The sequence below is a fragment of the Podarcis raffonei genome, chromosome 4 (genome assembly GCF_027172205.1).
Source record: "Podarcis raffonei isolate rPodRaf1 chromosome 4, rPodRaf1.pri, whole genome shotgun sequence".
Classification (NCBI taxonomy): Eukaryota; Metazoa; Chordata; class Lepidosauria; order Squamata; family Lacertidae; genus Podarcis; species Podarcis raffonei.
In genome coordinates this window covers 54,369,724-54,383,457 of record NC_070605.1, presented here as the reverse complement: position 1 = coordinate 54,383,457, position 13,734 = coordinate 54,369,724, and the positions used below count along the sequence as shown (strand labels likewise).

The 13,734-nt window shown below is 40.9% G+C and overlaps 1 protein-coding gene across 1 annotated transcript in view; it reads right to left on the bottom strand.

Annotated features, from left to right (window-relative positions):
- KCNE2 (potassium voltage-gated channel subfamily E regulatory subunit 2) overlaps positions 1-13,734 on the bottom strand; it is a 228,927-nt gene that overhangs the window by 65,294 nt on the left and 149,899 nt on the right. The window lies entirely within an intron of this gene.

Below are 13,734 nucleotides of genomic sequence, written 5' to 3'. Positions count from 1 at the left end.
AATGTGACTGCGGTTTAAACGTGTTTAATGGCTACGATTCCCGCGCTCGAGTACTCAAACACACAGCATTAATATATAGTTAAGAATGTGTGCAAAATGTTTTGTGGGAAATGAAGGCTGATGCAAAAGCAAATGGGGCATTTTGCCAAAGAGAGTTATTGTTAACAGTCTAATCCTATGATTGCATTTTAATTGGCAGCGAACAAATCACGGTTTGTGCGGTGCCAACAAAAGCACCCCACCTTATTCAGCACATCCAACTCTTAACACTGCTAAGCACAGCACTGGGGAAACTACATTTTTTTCTGACAAGACTCCATTACCTTTTTTACAGACACATTAACAGGCACAAATACAACAGGTGAAGCTTCTCACCGACATGAAGTAGTGAAAGAAATTCCACCTGGTGAAATTAACTATTTACTTATTGTTTGACATTTTCACTCAAGACAGCTAGTAGCAACAACCATGATATATAATAAAATGTTTCTAAAGTATAGTCAATACAACTTTTGAAAGGTTGGTTATCAAAAAATGAAAAGCTGATAAAACCAATCAAGGACAGAAACAATGGTCATAGCAAAACATTAAGGCAAGCCATAGTTTTTTTAAGTCAGTTTAACAGGTCAAAGGCCTAAATAGAATGTTTTTGGTGGGTGCTAGGAAGACATCAAAGATGGGGCTTAAACTTCTCTGGGGAGGGATTTTACCACTAAGAATTTCTGGGTGCCATGTAACTGTTAGAATAAAAAAATGATGACAATCCAACCAAGCACCTTCCAAGCACAAAAATTGCTGTTTTATGCAGCTTTGAGATACCTTTTCTATTAAAAAGCTAATAAAAAATAGAAATAAAGAAATAAAGAAATAATGTGAGTATCCTCTGTTGCTTTCCTTAATTTTTTTAAACTTGCTAAATGCATTGGCATACCTTTTTTTTTTAAAAAAAAAAGCAAAACAAAACACAATCCACTTAGAACACCGATTTACATGTAGTAAATCAGCTTTATTTGTGATCTAACTTTGATATCTCTCCTGACTGAGCAAGAAGCCAAGGAATTATGCCCCCTCCTGCTTCTTGTAATATCCTTGCAATAAGCCTCCCTGCTGCCTATTTTTATGGTCAGGTGCACATCTTCTGGTGCCTTTGCTATTCTGATTTTGTCATGAGAACACACCCTTTGCCATACTTAGCCACCAATACTTTGTAAGCTGTCAACCCCTAACCCATAAGCACCTGACTTCATCTTGGCCACATTCACAACAGACATCGAAAACACTAGTGTCCTGAACCCCTGGCCTACCTAGCAGCAGGTCAGGATGCCAAGTCCAAAGTTCAAGGGTTGACCCACACAAGCAAAGTCCAAAGTTCAGGAAACAAGGTTCAGGGTCAATCCAAGTAGTGAAATCTGAAGTCCAGCAGTCAGGATACAATCCAGAGTCAAACCCAAAGCACAGTTCCATAGTACTCCAGGAACATCCCAGCCAAGGTCCCTCAGCGTGGGGAGTTGACCAGACACAGCGCCTCAGCTCTGCAGCCTTTTATACTTTGCATGTTGATTGCAGCACCTGGGCTTTACGAGTCATGTGACCCTCACCTGTTCTGAGTCTACTCCAGCTGAGGAATCACACACCTCTTCCCAGACCTAAGGAGCCCCACCTGGCCAGCTAGGGAGCTGTGGATCCTTGCCTGCCTCAGCCTCCGGGAGCACCACTCCTACTGCTCCCTACATCTCAGAGCCCACCGTGTTCATGGAGACAGGGGCCCCTCTGGCTCTGGTGATGGGTGCCCTCATCCCCTCGTCATCCTCCATCACCCTGTGAGTACTTCCTGCACCAACCTCTCCTTCCCCATCCCCAGCTTGCCCCTTGTTTGTCCCAGTCCCAGCTACACCCTTTGCCAGGACCCTCTTCCTCCTTCCCATTGTCATTACAACTAGGATGTCACTTTGAACAGTCATGTCTTCCTCTAAAAAATTCTGGGAACTGTAGTTTGTTAAGGGTGCTGGTGGTTGTTAGGAGACTCCTATTCCCCTCCCAGAGCTCCATTTTCCACAGTGGAGTAACAAAGGATTCCTCTTCACAGGAAACACTGAAAACTGTTGTTCTCTGGGGAGAATAAGGGTCTCCTAACAACTATCAGCAGCAGCAGCAGCGCTTTGTTTCAGGTGGGGGCCATGTCATTATAAGAGAACAAGGGAGGTGTTCATTGTGACTTCCAGCACCTCTTTTTCTAGAAAAATAGCACTGCTCAGCTCCTTTAAGAATGTACAGCTCCCAGAATTCTTTGGGGGAACCCATGAATGTGTAAAGTGGCATCATAGTGCTTTAAATGTACAGTGGTACCTCGGGTTAAGAACTTAATTCGTTCTGGAGGTCTGTTCTTAACCTGAAACTGTTCTTAACCTGAAACACCTCTTTACCTAATGGGGCCTCCCGCCGCTGCGCGTTTTCTGTTCTCATCCTGAGGTAAACTTCTTAACCCAAGGTACTGTTTCTGGGTTAGTGGAGTCTGTAACCTGAAGCGTATGTAACCTGAAGCGTCTGTAACCCGAGGTACCACTGTAAGGTGAAAAGTCACCCTTATCATGGAACTTGATGATTTGGGGCAAGTACATCTCAAATCTTTAAATTCTTATGCTACTTTCCCACATGTTTTTAGATCAATCACAGGTGACAGAAGATGTTGCTGACTTTACAAAAGCAACCATTTCAAAATGAAAGTGATATAAATAACTTTTGCTGCTCAGATACTAAATCTGAAACTCAGGGCGGGGGGGGGGAGAGAAGCTCAACAGCCGAAACAGACCTGAGCTATTTGCTGTTGGATCCTAATGCTGTTTGGCATGCTGGTAAATCAATATGGCTTTGAAAAAGAGTTTGAAAAGTCTGCTTAATCGTCTGTGAACTCGGCAGATATTTTCCTGGTTCACATGGAACTTTTGCTCAGTTTAAGTTGAAGAGGTCATTGTATGTGTCAAGATCTGGGGACAGTAGAAAAGCAGAGTCTAAGTTTTGCTGAGATGGTCTTTTGTATACTTCCTAGCCAAAGGTTTCCTTGAAAAATTGGGAGGACAAAATCACATTGACTGCTGTGTGTACGGCTGCATAGCGGACATCAGGGACACGCCTGACTTCTGTGACAGACAAAGGAGTTGATGCATTGAAGGGAGATACCTTATCTAGTCGTTTTTAAAAGCTAGAGTTTTCTCAACTGAGCCCATGCCTAGTGAATGAGAGACTACACATAGAGGTTTGAGTTTAAACTGACAGCAAATTAGAATGAATATATTATGTATATATATAATGTATATAATTATATATATATAATTATATTATATATAATATATATATTATAATATATATATTATGTATATATAATATGTATATATAATTATGTATATATAATTATGAATATATATATATATAATCTCCAGTAGCACCTTAGAGACCAACTAAGTTTGTTCTTGGTATAAGCTTTTGTATGCATGCACACAAAAGCTTATACCAAGAACAAACTTAGTTGGTCTCTAAGGTGCTACTGGACAGTTTTTTATATATATTTTTATATATTTCGACTGTGTCAGACCAACACGGCTACCTACCTGAATCTAGAACCATGGAGGGCACCACACTGAGCTGCAGCAAATTAGAAAACATGTAAAACTTCAAACAGGTAAATATTATATGTGAGCTGGGTAAAAATAGTTTGAGCTCCTATAAATCCAAAGCACAGGATCATAATGCCTGTTGCACGCCACCCCAATCTCTGAATGGTGTGAGATTCCAGGAGTTCTGGGTGCTTACCCAGCATTCGTGTTTTCTTTGGGGAAAGAGGCACAGTGGAGACTGTGGTGTCTTTAGGATATATGGTTTATTCACACACACACACACACACACACACACACACACACACACACACATATATATATATATATATATATATATATATATATATATATATATATATATATATATAAATATACACGGTGCTATTTTTCTAGAAAAAATGGTGCCGGAACTCACCATGAATGCCTCCCTTGTTCTCCTATAATGGCAATAGTGTCCACCTGAGAGGTGTCAGGACTGAGTTCCAGTGAGTTCTGTCTGAAAAAAGGCCCTGCATACCTGGAGGGGTTCACAGCATCAAAATCCCAAAAGGGTCTTGTTTCTCCCCTAGCCTCCAATTCAAACAGAAATCAAAGATTGCTCTCAAACATTGCTCTGATTCTTTCTCCAGCTTGCTGCTTTAACTCTAGGTCACACCACTGCTCCCAAAACACTCTACTCTAAACTCTGTGGAGGGAGGAGGGCCCACTTATTTGCTGTCTTGCACCAAGTCCCCTTAATCCTCCTTAATGGCTCATCGCCCAGGTTTATCACCTCGCCAGGAGACTAGCCTGTCTATTCCAAGAATTAGAAAGCTGCAATAAATTCATTATTATTATTATTATTATTATTATTATTATTATTATTTCTTTATTGTTTTAAAATAAATATATTTATAGAAAGAAAAAAGAAAAATACAAACAAGCACACAAACAATAGAAAAAACAGACAAACAACAACGATATAAGAAATAACAAAATTAATATAACAAACATCATTTATACTCCCAAAAATTCAAATAATTATGAAACTTGTGGAGATAAAAATCAAAAGTGACTTCCAATTAGTCTCACTGTACTTTATCTATTGATTACCTTATACTGCACAATTACGTATTTCTTATATAGTTTCTTTTTTACATCCCTGCAAACTTAGGTATATTTATACAATACAAGGGTCAGTCTAGTTCTGCCAAGAGGTCTCCTTTTATACCATAATTTTTAAAGTATTCTTTAAAAATTCTCCATTCCTTATAGACTATTTGTTTTGTTTGGCCTCTTATCCTTCCTGTCGCCTTTGCTAGCTGCATGTATTCTACCATTAGGATTTGCCAATCTTCCATGTTAGGTATTGTTGTATTTTTCCAATTTCTTGCTACTAAAATTCTGGCCGCCATTATCCTGTACGTGAACAATGTTCTTTTCGATTTTCCTATTTCTTTTGGCAATATGCTTAATATAAATATTTCTGGCCATTTTTTAAATGTAAATTTAAATATATATTTTTAAGTTCTTCATATATATTATTCCAAAATACACAGATGTCTATACAATTCCACCACATATGCAAGTAAGACCCAATTTCTCTGTTACATCTCCAACATATAGATGATCTATTTTTATACATTTTAGCAGGTTTTTCTGGAGAAGCCTTCAATAAATTCTAACACTTACTGGATCCAGGGATTAGAGCATTCTGGCCCCAGTTTAAGACCCCCAAGCATGCCTAAAGCTCTAGATTTGGGGTGAGCTCCTTTGGCTCAGGGCCTCAGAATGGTTAACTCTCTACTCCAAGTCATTCCTTGCATAAGAACATATCAGACAAGAAGAGGAGCCTACTGGATGAGACCAATGGCCCATCTATTCCAGCATCCTTTTCTCACAGAGATCAACCAGATGCCTGTGGGAAGCTCACAAGCAGGACCTGAGTACAAGAACATTCTCCCCTTGCTTAGTTTCCAGCAACTGGTAGGCAGAGACATAGCATCTCCAACTGTGTAGGTAGAACCTCGCCACTGTGGCTGGTGGCCATTGAGAGCCTCATGCTCCCAATTAACTTTCCAACCTTCTGCCGTGAGGAGACTTGTCTTGTTGCAGTTCTGGAGCATCTTCCCCATAAATTTTGTGAACTTTAGTTCCCTGGAGGAGTATATTCTAGGTTCATTTTTAATCCTCGAATAATACCTGAAAGGGGCTAGAGATACGTATCTAGGGCACCTATCTCTGCCACCTGCAGACAGTTCTACATCATACAATGAAAGTACATTCAGTGTACATGACTTCCCCCCAAATAATATTGGGAACTGTGGTTTCCCTCTCACATAGCTACAATTCCCAGCACCCTTAAGAACCCACACCTCCCATGATTCTTTGGGGGAATTCATGCCCTTTAAAGGTGTGTTGAATCATAGAATTGTAGCATTGGAAGGGACTTCAAGGTCCATCTAGTCCAACCCCCTGCAATTCAGGGATCTCAGCTAAAGCATCCATGACAGATGGCCATCCAACCTCTGCTTAAAAACCTCCAAGGAAGGAGAGTCCATCGCCTCCCAAGGGAGTCCATTCCACTGTTGAGCAGCTCTTATTATCAGGAAGTTCTTCCTGATATTTAGATGGAATCTCCTTTCTTGGAACTTGAATCCATGTGCTTTAAATGTGTGGTGTGGATTATTATCTCCTGTGAACTGTTAAAGTTCTCATGCAGACAGCTGGGGTACTGTATCTTCAGAACAAGGTTTGAGGCATCTTTGTATAAAAATCAATGTTCCAGCAGCAGCGGACTGGGAAGGTTGCCATTAACTACACCTCTAATGTCCTATAACATTCAGGAAATGGGAGGACTTTTTGGTTTAAGAAACCTATTGTGACCTCCAAATACCTCTGAAGCCTGCTAAGGGAGATCTCTTAGCCATTAGAAAAGGTGAAGTGGCGTTGGGTTCGGATATTTATTGAGTTGGACACACTTCCGACAAGTCCTTCTGGGCTGACTTTATCATCCTACATTTATCTCCTCGCTCCTTTTAGTACCAGTCTCCATGCAGCTCACTTTTGAGTCTTTGTCTCTCGGATGTTTGCTAGATTGACCGCTGGCGTCATCACCAGCATGTTTCGAATCGTACCTTTTTAATGAGCATCCCCATTAAAAATCAGAATGGAGACAATGTAAAGCATAAGGTTATTTTCTGTCTCCAATGGCTGACCTTCCGCCGTCACTCCCCACCCCCAGTCCGGTTACTTTATTCCCAAAGTTTGCGTACACATTTTGGAGGTTGTCCTGTTCAAGCAGTGATAACACAAAGTTAATGTGTTTGCTTAAGAAGAGAAAAGAGCTCTGACGTTGGAGACCATCACTAGAAGGGCACAAAGCAAACCTCAGGAAACAGAAAGAGACGGGGCGCCAAATGTCAAAATGCAGGTTAGTAAAGTGGAATTTGAGGGGGAATTTATTTTCTGGCTAACGAAAGGAAACAAGGGTTTAAAAGTCCATAGCGAGTGCCGTGTACTTGACCAGACAGAAAACTTGGACAAAGAGTCTTGACCGACCCTTGGCTAACAGAGTACAGACCTAGGAACCGACACAATCCCATTTTTTTGCAATGGAAACCGGGATCTTGTTATTTAGTCTCTTGATCATTGTTGCCTTTTCTTCAACAGTTCAGACAATGTCTCCTCCAATGATGCTTGACAAACTTCAACATCAAGAAGGTAAGCTAAAATTCTGTTCCCATACTACCGGTTCTTTTAATGCCTTCGTTGCACAGTGTGGCCAATTTAAGCAGAGTTTTGAATTAAAAGTTTTGCAAGAAAAAAGGAAGACTTGTGCTGTGTTATTGCATTTAACCGAGATGAGTCAGAATCTAAGGAACTCCACCAACCGTATTTCATACCACTAGACTTTGTAAAAGACAGAGTTGTTTCCAGGTACTGGGCATTTGCATGTGAATTACATCAAAAGCATGGGTTTGACTATACGAGTTGGCAGAACATGAGACTCTTAATCACAGGGTTGTGGGTTCAAGCCCACCTTAGGCAAAAAATTCCTGCATTGCAGGGGGTTGGACTAGATGACCCATGTTGTCCCTTCCAACTTCACAATTATATGATATATGAAGCTGGCCATTTCCCTGACATCAACATGCTACAAGAAATGAGACCATAGGTCTTTTTTCTTTTCAGGTAAAAGCCAAAGAGCCGTGGAAGAGTCTGCATCTAATCAGCAGAGGAAGATCTTGGGATTTTTATCAGCATTTGATGACATACAGAAAAGTACCAAACCTAGATTAGATCCCAAGACCACAGGACTTCAAGGTAATTCATATAACAACCATTGCCTCCCATCAACTGTATGGATGCATTAAGCCATAATGGATTGTTTGCAATGAATTTAATGGCATGTAGCTAATTCATTTTTAAAAATAGTTTATTTAATAAAATGTATACATGTCAAAGCTTTTTGCAAAACGATAAAATAACAAAACTGAGGAAAAATCACAGCCATACTTAATACAAAAGTTAAAATAATGAAACAGATTAAAATTGCCTCAGCTTTCTAAGCATCTGAGTTGGCTCGTCTAAACAAGGATGCTATTAGCAGGTGCTTAAAAGAATACAGTGAAGGTGTCTGCTTCATCTCAATAGGCAGGGAGTTCCAAAGTGCAGGCACATATGGGGTAAAGCAATCTCATAGGAAAACTGGGGCCAAGTTGAAAAGGTTTTAGAGATCCTTTCAGTCACTTAATTTCAGGCCCACAATTACAGCATGAATATGTATAGAAATGAACTGTACTACAATAGAAATAATTAAATTCATCTTATTACTGTAAATAAGAAACCATTTGAAAAGGGTTAGAGACAATGTCAAGTTATGGACACATGTGCAGAGCAATCCTATGCGTGTTTACTTAGGAGTAAGCCCCACTGCTAGACTGCAGCCTAGCAAAGCAATTCTGCTTAGAACTGTGCTCCATTTCGTTCAGTGGGGCTTATACTCAGGTAAATAACAATCTTATGCATGCAGACTTGGAATTAAGTCCTCCTGAGTTAAATGAGCCTTACTTCTGGGTATAGAGGATTGCAGCATAATGGAACTGATTCACCTGAGCAAAAAATACTGGGACAAAAAGAGGATTGCATATTTTTAAAATATATCAATTGCAAAAATACATGCATGCAACAAATAAGGTCAATGATCATTGATCTATCTCAGTGCCATATGAGAAACAAACTAATCCACCAGTTGGATCATTAGAGTGTAAGTGAGAAAAACTGGACATTAGGTTTTTGGGGAAAAGGCCATTCATCAGCTCTATTCTTCAAGTTCAGAGATGTTTATGTTTTGAGTCTCCGGGGTCTATGTAGTATTTCCCAGAGCTGTATCATTCAGAGTTTGATACTCTGCTAGTGATCAAAATGCATCTGCCAAAAGCCAGTGCCTTTCATTATATTTTTGTGTGGTCTTTTTAAAATGAATCATTGGTCTTAATTGTCTTCCATCGATGTCTCCATTATTTATGGTACTTGCAAAGCAAATTGGTTTGATATATTATATCTTCCATTCTTACAATGATATGTGTTTCAAATACTGCAATGCTTCATGCTCTGAAATATTTGGATATTGGCAACATTCAAAGAACACCTAACATTTAATTAATGCTTTTTTGACCATTGATATGTGTGCTATATCTTTAAAAAGAAGGGGGAGAGTTAAAACATTGCAGAATTGCACTTCTTTTGTCCAGAACGTATCTCACAGGTCCAAATGAAAAGGAACATTAAAATAGAAAATCTCTGAGGTTTTTTGGGGAGGATTACTCCTATGTATGGATGTTTTACAACAAATACCACAGGTTAATAATAGTGCTAATACTAAAAAGTAGGTGAATCCAACAGGCATAAAATAACAGGAACGAAAAATAATGAGCCTGAAATAGGCAGCAACCTACCCACTCCTTCCCTAGGCTGATTGGCGTACATAATTTGAGAAAACATGTATGCCCTGTTTAAGGCTACACAGAATAAAAGTATGCTTCTTCAATAAAACTACCCCATGCAGCATAAAACCACAAAAACAAGAAATGCCCATGCTCTCTTAATTGGGGAACAGAAAGTGTCCAAACAGAAAACCCAGTGCGCAGATTTATTTGAAGAGGTGAAAGTAACCCTATTGCTGAGATACTGGGTGCCTTTAAAGGAAGAATGCAGCTCTGTGTGCACTGACCACTGTTCTAAATCACCCTGAATTTAGGGGCTGGCATGGGAAGCAGCAATAAATGCTACATATCTGCAGCGGGTATAAAGTCAAGGCAACGAAGCCATTCAGCTAAACATCAGGCTAAAGGAGGGCTGGGAGGGAGAAATAGTTGGCATTCTTAGGCTGAACCTGGATGAGGTCAGAGGGCCAGCGCCTCATTAGTTTCAAGTGGCATGACCTAAAGGGAATCATTTGGGTGGTCTAAGAACACCATTTCTGAAACTTCTCCCCAGTTCTCGGAAGGTAGTGCCTCCCCAAATTTCAGCACAATTCCACAAGTGTCCCCCTGCATTATATGGTGGCGGTAGCATGCTTTCCCTCTCTTTAAAGAATCTACTAAATAATTTTCCCAATTTGCATTTCAGCGTACGCCAAAAAGTTTGGAAAGACAATCAGAAAGGTAAGAAACTGCCAGCTTTTTAAACACCTCCTACCAAAGTTTCCAGTATGCAGAATAATTGTTCTCTTTTGCGAGGGATATACTGTACTTAAATATTGATTCCTAAAGCTTATCTCCCTGTGAGTTCCCCAGTGTGCCTGGAGTAGCTGCAAATAAGGGCCATTTAATTACAGGCTAACCTTAAGCATGCAGCAGCCCTTAGCATGCAAATGGAACTGCCCCTTCCATTGAACTGAATGGAGCAGGCCTTGTAAGAGTGACAATATCAATGCACACACTGAAAATGACTGAATCAAGAGTTATTATTTTTAAAATTCTCATTTCAGGTTCACATTTATGGTCTTAAGCTGTAATTTTAAAAACCTTTTCTCTCTGGACTTTTTTTCTGGACAGGATATTTTAGATGAACCTCAGGCCAGTCGTTCTTTCTTGCAACAAGATGATGTTGCTGAATCAAGGAAGGATCACCTGAGAAAATCTCCTTTAATTGGGAAAAACTTCAGGAAAGCAGCGCCATCATCTTCTAAAAAAGCAAAGAAAAGAGGTGTGTGTTTCCAGCAAGAAAATCAGGTTCCTTTCTGTTTGATTGCCTAAAACTCTGAAGAGTTGAATAAAAGTTAGTCGGGTCATGAAACAGCCCTCTGTGTGTGGAGGCCAAGAGGCCAGGCTCCTTTCCAGAGTCACTGATCCTGGGGGATCTTCATTTTGTCCCATGTGGTGTTGCACTATGACACCTGCTATAGGAAGCCTGTTCGTGGTTTGGAGAGGTTTCCATGGACCACTACTGGCAGAAGAAAAGGTTGCTGGAGCAGAGGTCAGCTGGTCAGTTAAAAAGCTAAAGAAAGTACATATAAACTTTATTGTGACGTGTAATTCTAGGGTTAGGCACACCCTCTAGGGTTAATTTAGGGCTAACTTACCTCACAGTAATGGGACGCGGGTGGCGCTGTGGGTAAAACCTCAGTGCCTAGGACTTGCTGATCGTAAGGTCGGCGGTTCGAATCCCCGCAGCGGGGTGAGCTCCCGTCATTCAGTCCCAGCTCCTGCCAACCTAGCAGTTCGAAAGCACCCCTAAGTGCAAGTAGATAAATAGGTACCGCTTTATAGCGGGAAGGTAAACTGGCTCGCCAGTTGCAGCTTTGTCACGCTGGCCACGTGACTCGGAAGTGTCTTCGGACGGCGCCAGCTCCCGGCCTCTTGAGCGAGATGAGTGCACAACCCTAGAGTCGGTCACGACTGGCCCATACGGGCAGGGGTACCTTTACCTTTACCTTTACCTCACAGTAAGTAACTTACCTCACAGTACGATGGAATAGGGAGAACTATGTAAGCTGCCTTGAGCTCCTTGGAGGAAAGTCAAGACACCGGTAATTATAAACATAGTAAATATGTCATATCTCTCTAAGCATATTAGATAGTGGGCACCACTCCACATAACATACCATCCAACCTGGGCTTTGAGGTTGGCTGGGTGGGGGGTTCTCATTATCCCACCATCAGCTAAACCAGGTGAGGGTAGCCAATGGATCTCAAATCCTCAGGGAGTTAGGGACTTTGCGTGCGAAGACAGGCTCTGGTGGACTGAGCGATGAGACTAATAGTAGGTCCAATGGTCAGGAAAAGTGAAGAGAGATGTGAGGGGCAGATGGGGCTTGTCAAACTGGGAAGTTAGCCCTTTCAGGAGAAGGAAAACTCTGGTCCTAAACCTATTCTGCCTTGTGGGGTATCTGCGGTAGAAGAAAAGGCTTAAGGAGTAAACTCTACACAAATCTGGAGTCCCTAAGATGGTTGGATGCTGTGCAGTATGCCTCCTTCCAGGAACCCCTGCGGCCAAGCTGGGGCCAAATGTTTTGCTCTCTCTTCCTTTGGACCCCATCAGTGAGGCAGAGAAGGGGGTATTGTTGTACAGACAGCTCAGGACCTTCATAAACGCTGCCCAGGCTTGTGCCCAGGGAGGTCACTTTGGTGCTAACACAGCAGTTTGACTTCACCCCTGGAGGCACACTCCATTGTCTTTTGAGACAGATGAATGCCAACAATGGTAACTGAAAGCTAAGCTATTCAAATGCTTTTATCTGTGATGGTATCATAATAATTCAATGGTAACTTCAGTTGTTTGTTTTCTATGTATTATATTTTGGCTTTACTGTATTTTGGAAACCACTCTGTCGGTCTGTTCTAATGCTACGCAGGTTAGAAGTTTGTTAATAATCAAATAGACCTTCTGAAAAACAGGCATATGGAAATGGGGGAGTAGAGGGGGATAGATAGTGGTGAACTGAACCTCAGGTATGTCCAGAATAAGCAAAGCTCCAGATGCGAGACACACCCATATGAACTATGTTTTAACAAGAGGCTGTTTTGTTCATTTCCAGCTTGTTTTTGGAAATACTGTGTGCAAAGCAAGTAGGTTTTTTGAACACATCAAATCAACGAACCTTTGGGGAGATTAAGGAATCCAGTTGTGACAATGAAATCTTCAAAATCTGAAAACATTCTTTTCAACAGAGAAGATTCAGCAGATATTAGTATAAATAACCGTTTGACCATATTTGCTTTGTGTGCATATGTATTTGAAAGACTCGTGCCAGTATTTAAGATTCATGTCAAGTATTTTTATTTTCAATGATAATATAATAAAGTAATTTTTATACAAGCAATGTGGCATAAATGGAATGTCCACTGTAAGAAGCAGGGGAATGTTTGTGGTTGGTTTTACTGTAAAACTCTCAGACTGTATTTGGGGGGATTACTGTAAACATGAAGGGTTAATGGTGACATCAGGTGATTCAACTTCAAGGGAGAACTGTGAGTCCATAAAGTCATTCCATGTTCTTCCTTTGCAGTCCTGATTTGAATTCAAGCCACAGCTGCAAAGAATCCTGCTGTATGCAAACCCATCTCTCTGTGGGTATAGCCTCCACTTGGGAGCATCAACCAGGAGATCCTGAGTGGAACCAATTCAAGCAGGGCTTGCATTTAATGCAAAATTCAATTCTGGGAGTGTACTCTAAGGCTCCCAATTGCTCCTTTGCAGCTGCAGCTTTACCTGTCCCACACCTGTTATGACAGATGTGTGGCATGAGGGCATGGCTGGAGGAAAATAGGACCCCTGTCAGACTTAATTTGGCCCATGGGCTGGAAGTTCTGTATGCCTGCTCTAATTATACATAAATAGGTGTCCTAGATACTTTTTCAAAATTGGACTTGCCTATAGCTGATGCTGGGAAACTCTCTTTAACATGTCCATTCACTCCTATGGGAAATATTAATGTATCAGATGCCTTACTATGTACATACATGAAACATCACTGTTACTTGCTCTTCCTTTGATTCATGGACCACTTGTAGAGGATACTGCAAAGAAGAATTTTAGGTACAGGAAATCTGAGAGTAAATAGTACCAACACTAGAGCAATAGATTTGGTGGCCTATACAAGTATGTTGGAATGAATAGATGAGAGTGAGGAAGCTTA